The sequence below is a fragment of the Bufo gargarizans genome, chromosome 5 (genome assembly GCF_014858855.1).
Source record: "Bufo gargarizans isolate SCDJY-AF-19 chromosome 5, ASM1485885v1, whole genome shotgun sequence".
Lineage (NCBI taxonomy): Eukaryota > Metazoa > Chordata > Amphibia > Anura > Bufonidae > Bufo > Bufo gargarizans.
The window spans coordinates 44,728,483-44,742,355 of record NC_058084.1 but is presented as its reverse complement, the minus strand read 5'-3'; positions in this window follow the sequence as shown (position 1 = coordinate 44,742,355).

The following is a 13,873-nucleotide window of genomic DNA, read 5'->3' as shown; positions in this document are numbered from 1 at the left end:
CAGCTCCAGTGGGTCAGTATAGAAGTCCAGGCAGGAAGCTCTATATCTGGCAACCAGAGAAGTGGGAGAGGGGAATATAAGGAGGTTGGGAGTGCTGGACAAGGAACAGCTGAGGAGAAGGAGCTACGGATCCCTGAGTGAAACAAAAAGGGTTGCAAAGCAAACCCAGAAAGCTACCATAAGGAAACAGCCCTATCTTTCTACATAGAGCGTGCAGCCAACCGCTGCGACTTCCTGACCCCGGGTATAACGGAGTCAGGCGTGGTTCTTGACACTCTCGTGACACCGCCCCCAGGGACTGGAAACGACGTAAAAAGCAGAAGTTTAAATGCCTCCTCCCCATTACTTTCTCCAGTAAGTTCCAAAGAAACCAGGATGATGCTGAAGAAGTAACCTTTTATTTGCAGGGAGATATGAATCAAGTTATAATAGACAAAAGAATACAAGCAAACAATGGGTGGGAAAAACCCAGTGCCGTTGTGGAAGCTATACGGAAAATCCAATTACCGGTAAGAGTAATTATCATCTTTTCCGTACGCCTCCCACAATGGCACTTCAGCAGGAAGAATAACAAAGGAATTCATTAGGGGGGGACTGCCGCTGACAGGACGAATTGGACAGATCGTCCAACCTATAGTGGTTGAAAAAGGTGGAAGGATTTGACCATGTAGCGGCTTGGCAGATCTGAGACAAAGAGGCGGATTCTGCCCAAGAGGTGGAAATCGCTCTGGTTGAATGGACTTTTAAACCCTCTGGAGGAGTAAGACCCTTAACTGTACAGGGAGTGCAGAATTATTAGGGAAGTTGTATTTTTGAGGATTAATTTTATTATTGAACAACAACCATGTTCTCAATGAACCCAAAAAACTCATTAATATCAAAGCTGAATATTTTTGGAAGTAGTTTTTAGTTTGTTTTTAGTTTTAGCTATTTTAGGGGGATATCTGTGTGTGCAGGTGACTATTACTGTGCATAATTATTAGGCAACTTAACAAAAAACAAATATATACCCATTTCAATTATTTATTTTTACCAGTGAAACCAATATAACATCTCAACATTCACAAATATACATTTCTGACATTCAAAAACAAAACAAAAACAAATCAGTGACCAATATAGCCACCTTTCTTTGCAAGGACACTCAAAAGCCTGCCATCCATGGATTCTTTCAGTGTTTTGATCTGTTCACCATCAACATTGCGTGCAGCAGCAACCACAGCCTCCCAGACACTGTTCAGAGAGGTGTACTGTTTTCCCTCCTTGTAAATCTCACATTTGATGATGGACCACAGGTTCTCAATGGGGTTCAGATCAGGTGAACAAGGAGGCCATGTCATTAGATTTTCTTCTTTTATACCCTTTCTTGCCAGCCACGCTGTGGAGTACTTGGACGCGTGTGATGGAGCATTGTCCTGCATGAAAATCATGTTTTTCTTAAAGGATGCAGACTTCTTCCTGTACCACTGCTTGATGAAGGTGTCTTCCAGAAACTGGCAGTAGGACTGGGAGTTGAGCTTGACTCCATCCTCAACCCGAAAAGGCCCCACAAGCTCATCTTTGATGATACCAGCCCAAACCAGTACTCCACCTCCACCTTGCTGGCGTCTGAGTCGGACTGGAGCTCTCTGCCCTTTACCAATCCAGCCACGGGCCCATCCATCTGGCCCATCAAGACTCACTCTCATTTCATCAGTCCATAAAACCTTAGAAAAATCAGTCTTGAGATATTTCTTGGCCCAGTCTTGATGTTTCAGCTTGTGTGTCTTGTTCAGTGGTGGTCGTCTTTCAGCCTTTCTTACCTTGGCCATGTTTCTGAGTATTGCACACCTTGTGCTTTTGGGCACTCCAGTGATGTTGCAGCTCTGAAATATGGCCAAACTGGTGGCAAGTGGCATCTTGGCAGCTGCACGCTTGACTTTTCTCAGTTCATGGGCAGTTATTTTGCGCCTTGGTTTTTCCACACGCTTCTTGCGACCCTGTTGACTATTTTGAATGAAACGCTTGATTGTTCGATGATCACGCTTCAGAAGCTTTGCAATTTTAAGAGTGCTGCATCCCTCTGCAAGATATCTCACTATTTTTGACTTTTCTGAGCCTGTCAAGTCCTTCTTTTGACCCATTTTGCCAAAGGAAAGGAATTTGCCTAATAATTATGCACACCTGATATAGGGTGTTGATGTCATTAGACCACACCCCTTCTCATTACAGAGATGCACATCACCTAATATGCTTAATTGATAGTAGGCTTTCGAGCCTATACAGCTTGGAGTAAGACAACATGCATAAAGAGGATGATGTGGTCAAAATACTCATTTGCCTAATAATTCTGCACTCCCTGTATAGGCCATTGCAATGGTCATCCTTTTCCAGCGGGCTATAGTAATTTTTGATGCTGCCTGCCCCCTATTTTGGCCTGCATACTGGACCAGAAGACGGTCAGATTTTCGCAGTCTTTTTGTGGCTTCCAGATAGACAAGTATGCATCTGCGTACATCCAGATGGTGGAAACGTCTTTCTTTTGAAGATTTTGCCCCTGCGCAGAAGGTGGGTAAGGAAATCTCCTGTTCGCAGTGGAATTTTGAGAATACCTTTGGTAAGAAGGAGGGTTCATGTCTCAATATAATTCTGTCATCAAGGATGGATAGGTATGGAGGTCTGCATGAAAGAGCATGGATCTCTCCCACTCTTCTGGCTGAGGTGATAGCTATGAGAAAAGCGGATTTAAAGGACAGCAACCTTAGAGGGTTCAAAGGGATGGTCCATAAGGACGAAAAGGACCAAATTAAGGTCCCAAGGCGTAACCGTAGATCTAATAGCTGGGTGAAATCTGCTGGCTCCCTTTATGAACCTCTTGACCACATCCAAATCCGTCAATCTCATATCCAAGAAGGCACTAAGGGCTGAAATCTGGACCTTAATTGTACTGACACGAAGACCTCTATTTAGCCCCTTCTGAAGGAAGTCTAGGATTACCCTCATATCTGGGGGAAGAGTGGGATTCCAGGATTCCTTGGCAAATGAAAGGAAGGCTTTCCAAGTTCTCCAGTAGGTATTGAAAGTTACTTGCTTTCTGCTAGAGAGCAGGGTGGAGATAACTGCATCAGAGAAGCCCTTGGACTTCAAAATGGAGCGCTCAAATTCCATGCTGTCAATTTTAGTCGGCAGATTGCCGGATGCCAGGCTGGGCCCTGATGGAGGAGGTCCGGAGACTGAGGAAGGGTCCAGAAGTCTCCCTTGGAGAGGTTCAGAAGGAGGGAGAACCAAGGCCTTTTGGGCCAGTATGGTGCCACTAGGATGACATAAGCTCGTTCCTCTATTATCTTTGCCAGAACCTTTGGTATGAGCTGGAAAGGAGGGAACGCATAGAGCAGACCCAACGGCCATGGACCCGCTAAGGCATCCACTCTCACCGGATGGTCCTTCGCCGAGAGGGAATAGAAAAGGTCCACCTGTTTGTTCTTTTGGGAAGCAAAAAGGTCTATTCTTGGGACTCCCCATTTGCTGCAGATGTTCTGGAACACCGCCTTTTTGAGGCTCCACTCCCCTGGCCAAATTCTCTTCCTGCTTAGGAAGTCCGCCAGTGTGTTCTCGTCCCCTTTTAGATGGACAGCGATTATGGACTTGCTATCTGACAAAGGGAACTGCTTCTTATGCCCCCTTGCTTGTTGAGATATACCACCGTGGTGGAGTTGTCGGAGAGGATTTTTACGTTTTGTCCTCGGATGACTGGAGCCAGGGTTTTTAGGGTCATAAACACGGTCAGAAGCTCTTTGGCGTTTGAAGAAAGGGGAAGGGTCTCTGCATCACATGACCCCTGTAACAGCTGACCCTGACAATGGGCTCCCCAGCCTGCCCCGCTTGTGTCTGTTGTTACCACTATCTGATTGGAGAGCCTCCAAGGGACCCCCTTGACTAAGTTTCTTTCTTTCAGCCACCACCCCAAGGAGAGTTTGACCCCTGGAGGTAAGGTAACCGCCTTTTCCAGGGAGAAGATGCTTTTGTTCCACTGTTTTAGCAGGAATTCCTGTAGTGGTCTCCCGTGAGCCTGGGCCCATCTCACCGCAGGAATCTTCAAAGTCACGAGTCCCATAATTCTTCGGAACATGACCTTTCTCTGGCGTAAAAAGACGGAAATTTTTGATTTGATGTCCCGAATCTTTTGTTCTGGAAGAAAAGAGGTCATCTGGCTGTAATCCAGAAGAATACCTAGAAAGATCATCTTTCGGCTGGGTGATAGATTAGATTTTTCCAGATTTAGTTTCCAACCTAGGGATCTTAAGGTCTCCAGTGGAACCACCGCTCTTTTTTCTAACAAAAGGGAAATCTGAGACTCTAGGAGACTGTAATCTGACTTCAATTTTTTGTTTAATACAAATCTGTCTGGAGGGGGAGTGCAAAATTCCAGCTGGTATCCCTGGTGGATTACGTCTAGGACCCAGGCTGAGTTTGAGATCTTTTCCCAGGAAGGGACAAACTCTTTCAATCTCCCCCCTACCGGGCTCATGGCGTCATTCGGAGGATTGTTTTGTAGACTTATCCTGGCTAAAGAGGAAATTCCTACCTCTCCCCTTTGAGGACAGCTGCTTAGTGCCAATTGGCCATCGTTTAAATGCCACGGGCTACCTGAGCAGTTCTGAAGGCAAAAGGGGGTCCAACACCGTATTATTAGTATGGTGTTCCTAATAATTATTTAGGTGAGTGTATATAGATGTACTCAAACACACATTCACCATATACACTCAACTAAAGAATTATTACATGGATGCACTTATACCTACACTCACCACCTACATGGATACACTCATACATTCACTCACCACTTACATGGATGCACTCATACATTCACTCACCACTTACATAGACACACTCGAACACACACTTACCACATATATAGACACACTCAAACACGCACTCACCACATACATTGATACACTCAAACACACACTCACCACATACACACTCAAACAGACACTCACCACATACTGTACATAGACGCGCTCTTACATGGATGCATTCATACACGCGCTCACCACTTACTCATACACGCGCTCACCATATACATAGACAGACTCATACACATGCTCACCACTTACTCATACACACGCTCACCACTTACTCATACACACGCTCACCACTTACATGGATGCACTAATACACACACTCACCGCTTACATGGATGCACTCATACACACGCTCAACACTTACATGGATGCACCCATACATATGCTCACCACTTACATGGATGCACTCATACATATACTTACTACATACATGGATGCACTCATACATACACTCAGCACTTACATGATGCACTCATACATACACTCATGACCTACATGGATACACTCATACATTCACTCACCACTTACATGTATACACTCATACATGCATTCACCACTTACATGGACACACTCGAACACACACTTACCACATACAGTATATAGACACACTCAAACACGCACTCACCACATACATTGATACACTCAAACACACACTCACCACATACACACTCAAACAGACACTCACCACATACTGTACATAGACGCGCTCTTACATGGATGCATTCATACACGCGCTCACCACTTACTCATACACACGCTCACCACTTACATGGATGCACTCATACACGCGCTCACCACTTACATGGATGCAATCTTACATACACTCACCACTTACATGGATGCACTCTTACATGCACTCACTACTTACATGGATGCACTTATACACACACTCACCACATACATAGACGCACTCATACACGCACACACACGCCACATATATAGATGCACTCATACACACGCTAACCACTTACATGGATGCACAAATACACACTCACCACTTAGGGCTTGTTCACATCAGCGTTATGGATTCCGTTTTTATTTCCCGTTGTAACATGGTTATAAGGGAATCCACAAGACGGAAGTCAAAACGGAAGTTCTTCACACATATCTGATGGTGAGGAGAGACTTTCCTGAGGTGTGTACCAGGTGCTACCTCAAAGGGGAATTGGAGGTGGGAGTTGTGTTACTCAGCTTTCTCAGACTATTCTCATATCTCTCCACATGTGCCTTGCAGGACAGCAGAAAAGCTGGGTGCTATTACATCATGTAATGTCACTCAGATTTCCTGCTCTCCTGCAAGGCATAAATGCAGATAATAAGAACATGGAAAGGCAGTGGGAGGGGGTCACCCAGCTTTCCCAGAGACTCATATCTCTGCACATGTGTCATGCAGGATAGCGAGTAATGTCAGTGTCTCCCAGCTGTCCTGTATGACACAGAGGATATGGGAAGGGGGGCACTCACTTCCTCACACTTTTCTCAAGTCTCTGCGTATGTGCCATGCTGGATGGTATCACATCATGTAATGCCCCAGATTCTTGTCAATATATGCTGAACACCGCCGGGACCTACCAGATCCCATTCTCTATAATGGGTCTGTTGGCTTCCGGCATGAGTACTGCCATTTTGTAGAACAAAATATTTCTGCATGAGGTGGGGCAGGGGAGAAGTTAGGGAGGGTAATGAGAGGAGCCAGGGCGCATAGTAGAAGGGACTAGGGACGGGCATGGGGGCCCAATTTAAATTCTTGCTATGGGGCCCAATGATTTCTGTGTACGCCCCTGATTGGAGCTGTGTGCATGATGCCTCACATAAGATAAAGAGACACGCCCGCACTCACCCTAAATACACACAAGGAACTCTGAGCCAGGGAGCAAGCTCTGCTGAGAGCCAGAAGACAGATATGCGGGTGGCAGGAGTGCAAACAACAGCTAAGAACCCCGCTGCCTACACCTGTCACCATGGCGTGCAGCTACGAGGAGGAGTGAGGGAGCCTGGCGCTCGTACCTCGGTGTTGGGGACAGAATCGCAGGCACAGGAAGCCAGGTTAACCTTTGCCATCCCAAACTAAAAAGAAAGTCAAGTGGCACTAATATAACACTATCAGGATGATTCTAAAAAGTTCTACAATAAATTGTAAAACATGTCTGCAATTCTTCACAATGTAAGGAGTTGCACACACTGTATGAATAAGAAACACAATACATCAGACTGTTCAAACAGTCAATTAAACTTTACAACATAGAAAACAAACCCCCGGGGACGACAGATCAATGATCTATTCATATCTCTTTATAGAAATAAGTAAACAGCAGATGTGCTTTATGAATTAATCACATTTAAAAGGACTCCCCAGTGATTACCAACTTCATGAATAACATGATGTACAGTATGAATGATCATCATTCCTGTGATAACTATCAAACAAAACAGATTGAACACTTGACATTCTATCCATTCTGGTCAGCAATAATTATAACTCATCCTCCATGTACCCATAATAATTCAGATTTTTACTGAGTCCCCTTGGATTAGACATGCCAAAATAAGATTCATTACAGCGTTTCTTCTGTGGATAAAAGTGAGATTTTTTTCCCTTCATGTAAGGCGGGTGAACTCTATCACCGTTATTTTTTCCTTCTTCTGATCCGTCAGAACAGAAAGATAAAGAAGAAAATTAATCCAGTAAAAAATAAATTGATCCTCTGTATCAGTTATGCACATTTGGGATCCGTTTGAGCCATTTCCGCCTGAGACCTGTTTTTTTCTGGTCCTGCATGCAATACTTTTTTTTACATCAAAGAAAATGGATCTCAGATGGAAATATCTCAAATCTGCATAACTGATACAAAGGATCCATATTTTTACTGGATCCATTTTTTTTTCCTCTTCTTCTGACGGATCAGAAAATAAATAGGAGATGTGACCCCAGCCTTAGGTAGCAGAGAGACTCCACTCTCCGTGTATGTGTATATATGTGTGGGAAAAAAACGGAAAGTTAATAGTTTATTTTTTATCAATTACTAAAATGCAAAGTGAATGAACAAAAGAGAAATCTAAAAGCATGCTGGAGGTTCTTTGTCGGTTCGGGGCTGCATTTCAGCAAATGGAGTTGGGGATTTGGTCAGGATTAATGGTGTCTTCAATGGCGAGAAATACAGGCAGATTCTTATCCATCATGCAACCCCATCAGGGAGGGCTCTGATTGGCTCCAAAAAAAATTTCGACAGCAGGACAACTACCCCAAACATATAGTCAATGTCATTCAGAACTATCTTTAATGGAAGAACAAGGAGTCCTTGAAATGATGATATGGCCCCTCCAGAGCCTTATCTCAGCATCATCCTTGGGATTACATGAAGAGCCAAAATCCACAGAACATATGTGGTTAACAACCTGTCTGCCAAGTACCTTCTAAAACTGTTGTTTTGAAGGTAAAGGATGATCACACCAAATATTGATTGGATTTAGATTTCTCTTTTGTTCATTCACTTTACATATTGATAATTTAGCACATCTATTTTTGAAATAATTCTTACCTTGCCTACAACTTTAAACAGCAGTGCTCCCATGCGTTCCTTATTGTCTATATATATATATATATATATATATATATACCTTGGAAAATGAGGAAGCAGCACACTATGAACACGAGGGGTGCACGCGTGGCCAATATGAACCAGCACCTAGGTCCAGTAAAATGGAAATAGAAAAACAGCCAGCAGCACTCCAGATTATTGAAGAAAACGTGTGGTTTATTGACCCAAAAATGAAGTGACTTCATTTTTGGGTCAATAAACCACACGTTTTCTTCAATAATCTGGAGTGCTGCTGGCTGTTTTTCTATTTCTATATATATATATATACAGTACAGACCAAAAGTTTGGACACACCTTCTCATTCAAAGAGTTTTCTTTATTTTCATGACTATTAAAATTGTAGATTCACACTGAAGGCATCAAAACTATGAATTAACACATGTGGAATTATATACATAACAAAAAAGTGTGAAACAACTGAAAATATGTCATATTCTAGGTTCTTCAAAGTAGCCACCTTTTGCTTTGATTACTGCTTTGCACACTCTTGGCATTCTCTTGATGAAATGGTCTTCCAACAGTCTTGAAGGAGTTCCCAGAGATGCTTAGCACTTGTTGGCCTTTTTGCCTTCACTCTACGGTCCAGCTCACTCCAAACCATCTCGATTGGGTTCAGGTCCGGTGACTGTGGAGGCCAGGTCATCTGGCGCAGCACCCCATCACTCTCCTTTATGGTCAAATAGCCCTTACACAGCCTGGAGGTGTGTTTGGGGTCATTGTCCTGTTGAAAAATAAATACCGGATGGAATAGCATGCCGCTGCAAGATGCTGTGGTAGCCATGCTGGTTCAGTATGCCTTCAATTTTGAATAAATCCCCAACAGTGTCACCAGCAATGCACCCCCACACCATCACACCTCCTCCTCCATGCTTCACGGTGGGAACCAGGCATGTAGAGTCCATCCGTTCACCTTTTCTGCGTCGCACAAAGACACGGTGGTTGGAACCAAAGATCTCAAATTTGGACTCATCAGACCAAAGCACAGATTTCCACTGGTCTAATGTCCATTCCTTGTGTTCTTTAGCCCAAACAAGTCTCTTCTGCTTGTTGCCTGTCCTTAGCAGTGGTTTCCTAGCAGATATTCTACCATGAAGGCCTGATTTACACAGTCTCCTCTTAACAGTTGTTCTAGAGATGTGTCTGCTGCTAGAACTCTGTGTGGCATTGACGTGGTCTCTAATCTGAGCTGCTGTTAACCTGCGATTTCTGAGGCTGGTGACTCGGATGAACTTATCCTCCGCAGCAGAGGTGACTCTTGGTCTTCCTTTCCTGGGGCGGTCCGCATGTGAGCCAGTTTCTTTGTAGCGCTTGATGGTTTTTGTGACTGCACTTGGGGACACTTTGCAAAGTTTCCCCAATTTTTCGGACTGACTGACCTTCATTTCTTAAAGTAATGATGGCCACGAGTTTTTCTTTACTTAGCTGCTTTTTTTTTTGGCCGTAATACAAATTCTAACAGTCTATTCAGTAGGACTATCAGTTGTGTATCCACCTGACTTCTCCTCAACGCAACTGATGGTCCCAACCCCATTTATAAGGCAAGAAATCCCACTTATTAAACCTGACAGGGCACACCTGTGAAGTGAAAACCATTTCAGGTGACTACCTCTTGAAGCTCATCAAGAGAATGCCAAGAGTGTGCAAAGCAGTAATCAAAGCAAAAGGTGGCTACTTTGAAGAACCTAGAATATGACATTTTTTCAGTTGTTTCACACTTTTTTGTTATGTATATAATTCCACATGTGTTAATTCATAGTTTTGATGCCTTCAGTGTGAATCTACAATTTTCATAGTCATGAAAATAAAGAAAACTCTTTGAATGAGAAGGTGTGTCCAAACTTTTGGTCTGTACTGTTTATATATATATATATATATATATATATATAGTGGGGATTCGCTCTGGTAAACAGGATAAGCGGACGCAGTATAGAGGCACCAACCAGTTTGCAAACCAAAGGTTCCGTGTTTAGAGATGGCTTGTCGACGAACCACGGGCACCCGGTGCGGCTTTAACCAGACTTTTGCCTGGGGCTCAGTGACAATATCATGATGGGTTACGGAAGGGCATTCAGGGAGGTCAGAGAACACATTCGTGTTCCAACTAACAAACTCCCTGGCCCCCTGAGTCTGTTTAGCGGAAAAGGTTGTCAGTAATCTTTTCTATGGCAACCACATCGCCTGTAGCACAGGGACCGGAATCTCTTCCCCTAGCTTAACCGGCCCCCAGATAAACCGGCTTTTCTCAGTACAGGTCTACCTAACCTTCCAAGGTTTTAATAAATTGACATGGTAGACCTGCCTTGGCTTTTGCCGACCTGGCTAACGTACCTTGTAATTTGTGTCTCCAACTTTCTCTGATGTTTTGTAGGGCCCCTGCCACCTAGCGAGGAACTTACTGTCGACAGGAGGCCCAAAAACCAAAACCGGATATTCCCGGCTACAGTTACGGACCCCAGATGCTTGATTATAGGCAAGATTCTGGGCTGGCTGAGCTATCTTCCTATGCTCCCTACCTATCCTATTCAGTGGGATTGTCTCCCCCCTCACCAACCGGACCTACCGTCGGCCCCTCCACCTTGGGTTTCTGGTGTTCTAGCACCTCAACTGGGCCAGGCCTCGTTACTGGAGCTTTCCCTATCTCCCGGGAATCAGTATGTACAACGTCGGCCACAGGGCTGGGAACAACAAAAAGTCTCTTCCTAGTATCACTTTTTAGTGCATGCTGGTGGTTACGGCCACCTCATGGATCCGACACATGTGCTTAGGGACAGCAGAGCAGTGGGGTACTCTTTTAAATCTCCACGTATGCTGAGCACCCCGACGTTCCAGACCGTAAACTCGGTGGGTTGCACCAAGGAAGCCCTCACAAGGGTCATCCGACTCCCTGAGTCCAGCAGAGCCACCACAGGAGTGACTCCCACTTCCACCTGACACAAAGGTTTGTTATTGAGAGTTTTTGGAAGCACTTCTGGCATACCATGACTGTCGATACCCAAAGTTTATGTCCATGGGCTCGACCAGGTGGGGCTCATGACACCTTATAGTAGTCTGCTGCTTACTCATCTGGTAAATCATAGTAAACCTGCTGGGGTCCTGATGCCAAGAATGGAGCGATGACCTCAGCCCACTGGTCTCGGGGTAGACCCTCCCTCACGGCCACCTTCTCGAACACCACCAGGTAGGTTTCAACGTCATCTGTCAGTGCCATCTTGGGGATCGCCGTGCGGACCGCTTTCCGGGCATCATGGACTCCCTGAGATACTCCTGTCTTCTCTAAGGCCTTCACATGTTGCAGCAGTCGCTTGTTCGTTTCTTGCTGTCGCCAGGGCCGGTGCAAGGATTTTTGCCAACACAAGCGAAGCTACATTTTGGCGCCCCCCTCGCATCTCACCTGGCCCTGGTCCCGTCTGCAGCAGCTGGCTTCTCCTCTGTGTGGTCCTGGTATCTTCTCTCTGCTTCAGACAATCGCTGGTTTGAAGACCGTATTTTCTAGGTTTTAGAGGAGGATAATAAAAAAAATATATTTTCCATTACACCTCAGGTCAGACCAGCAATCAGACCCCCAATGTTAATCATACCTCAGATCAGACCCCCATGTCAGACATCAGCCCCCATGTCAGCCATCATGCCCCCATGTCAGCCATCATGCCCCCATGTAAGCCATCTTGCCCCCATGGAAGCCATCATGCCCCCCATGTAAGCCATCATGCCCCCCATGTAAGCCATCATGCCCCCCATGTCATCCATCATGCCCCCCATGTCAGCCATAAGCCCCCCATGTCAGCCATCAGACCCCCATGTCACATTTCTCCCCCTCCATGTCAAATCACCCCCTATGTCACATCAGCCCTCCATGTCACATTTCTCCCCCTCCATGTCACATTTTTCCGCCCTCCCCCAGGGTGCGCCCTAAGGCAGCCGCTTGGTCTGCCTTATGGTAGCACCGGCCCTGGCTGTCGCTGATTAGCCTCTACCAGTTGTCTATTAGTCCCCGGCTGCTGCTCCATGGCCTGTTGTTGCCTTAGGTTGACCTGCACCAGCTGCTTCATCATCTCCTCCATCTTGTACCGTGATGCTGGTTGCAACTTAGCAGGCCTAATCCAGGACATACAACAGAGCCTGAAAAAATGCAACAGCCTTGCTTTGATTGCCCGCATCCTCCACCAATTGTGGGGATTCGCTCTGGTAAACAAGATAAGTGGACACAGTATAGAGGCACCAACCAGTTTGTAAACCAAAAATTCAGTGTTTATTTACATGTTAGAAAGTTCACAGAACAAAAAAAACACTTTTAAGCAAAAAAGTCAGTTCACACCATGCGGCCTGTTCTGCCAACAAGAGTCCATCAGCAGGCTTTAGTCGGCCTGTTTCCCCTCACATGGGTCTCAGCCCCCCTCTGCATGAACCCAGCTGTCTTTTAAAGGCAGCTAGGTGCTAACAAATAACCGGACTAGCACCTGCGATCTAGTCCAGTGTTTGACCTTACCTGACTGCTAATTAGTCCAGCAGCACACACTGGGAGGAAAATACCTGCCTCCACATACAATTTCCTTTACTGTGTCACTATATATATATATATATATATGTATGGCAGGCTGGATTCCCAGCCTGCATTTGTGGGAGGGGCGTAGGGTATTTAGCCGGCCCCACGCTCTCCTCCCAGGTGTCGGCATCGCGGCTCGTGCAGTGTGACGTCTTACCTGTGCGACTTCCGGTTCCGGCTCCCAGCTCCTGCGTGTAGCGGCGACCGCGTCCCCCGGCTCCGTCCATCTCCTCTGCGGCGTTGGTAAGTAGGCTCCGTGCCTCCGGTTCCTTCACAGGTCGGGTGTTGCGCGGCCGCAGTCTGCCGCACGCCTCCACGCTTCCTCCGAGCCGAGGGGTCCGTCGCTCACTGCCGCCCGCATCGCGCATGACCACCCCGCTGCCTCACTTCAAACCCGGCCGGAACGCCACGCCTCTTCTCCGCCCATCTCCCGCCCGCTCCTGCGCCGCTTCTCAGGACCGGTCCCCTTCAGCACTCCCCCCGCTCGGGCGTGGGGGTCCGGTCTTGGAATCACATGGCAGGACGGGCTGGGTGCCCATGGTGGGTCTGCAGCACAGTGACCCGTGCATCTGGGCTTCAAATCTTGCATACCCAGATTGGCAGATCCTGAGGCAGCGGGGAACGTCAGCAGTCCGGCACAGATGTTCGGACGGCTGGGCGCCCCTGAGCCGTTCATCAGGGGGCGCACCGTCTCTACCATGTAACCCCTGCCACAACCTTTTTTCTCGGGGGGCCAACTGCGCATTCCGACGCCCGGGAGCATTCCCTTAAGTGACGCCCTCCGGCCTTGTGGGGGTCGCAGCCGGGCTCCGCTCCAGGGCGTGTAAAATATCCGTGTCCGTCCCCTGATATGTTTCTCCTCCGTGTCCTGTCACCTAAGTAAGTTC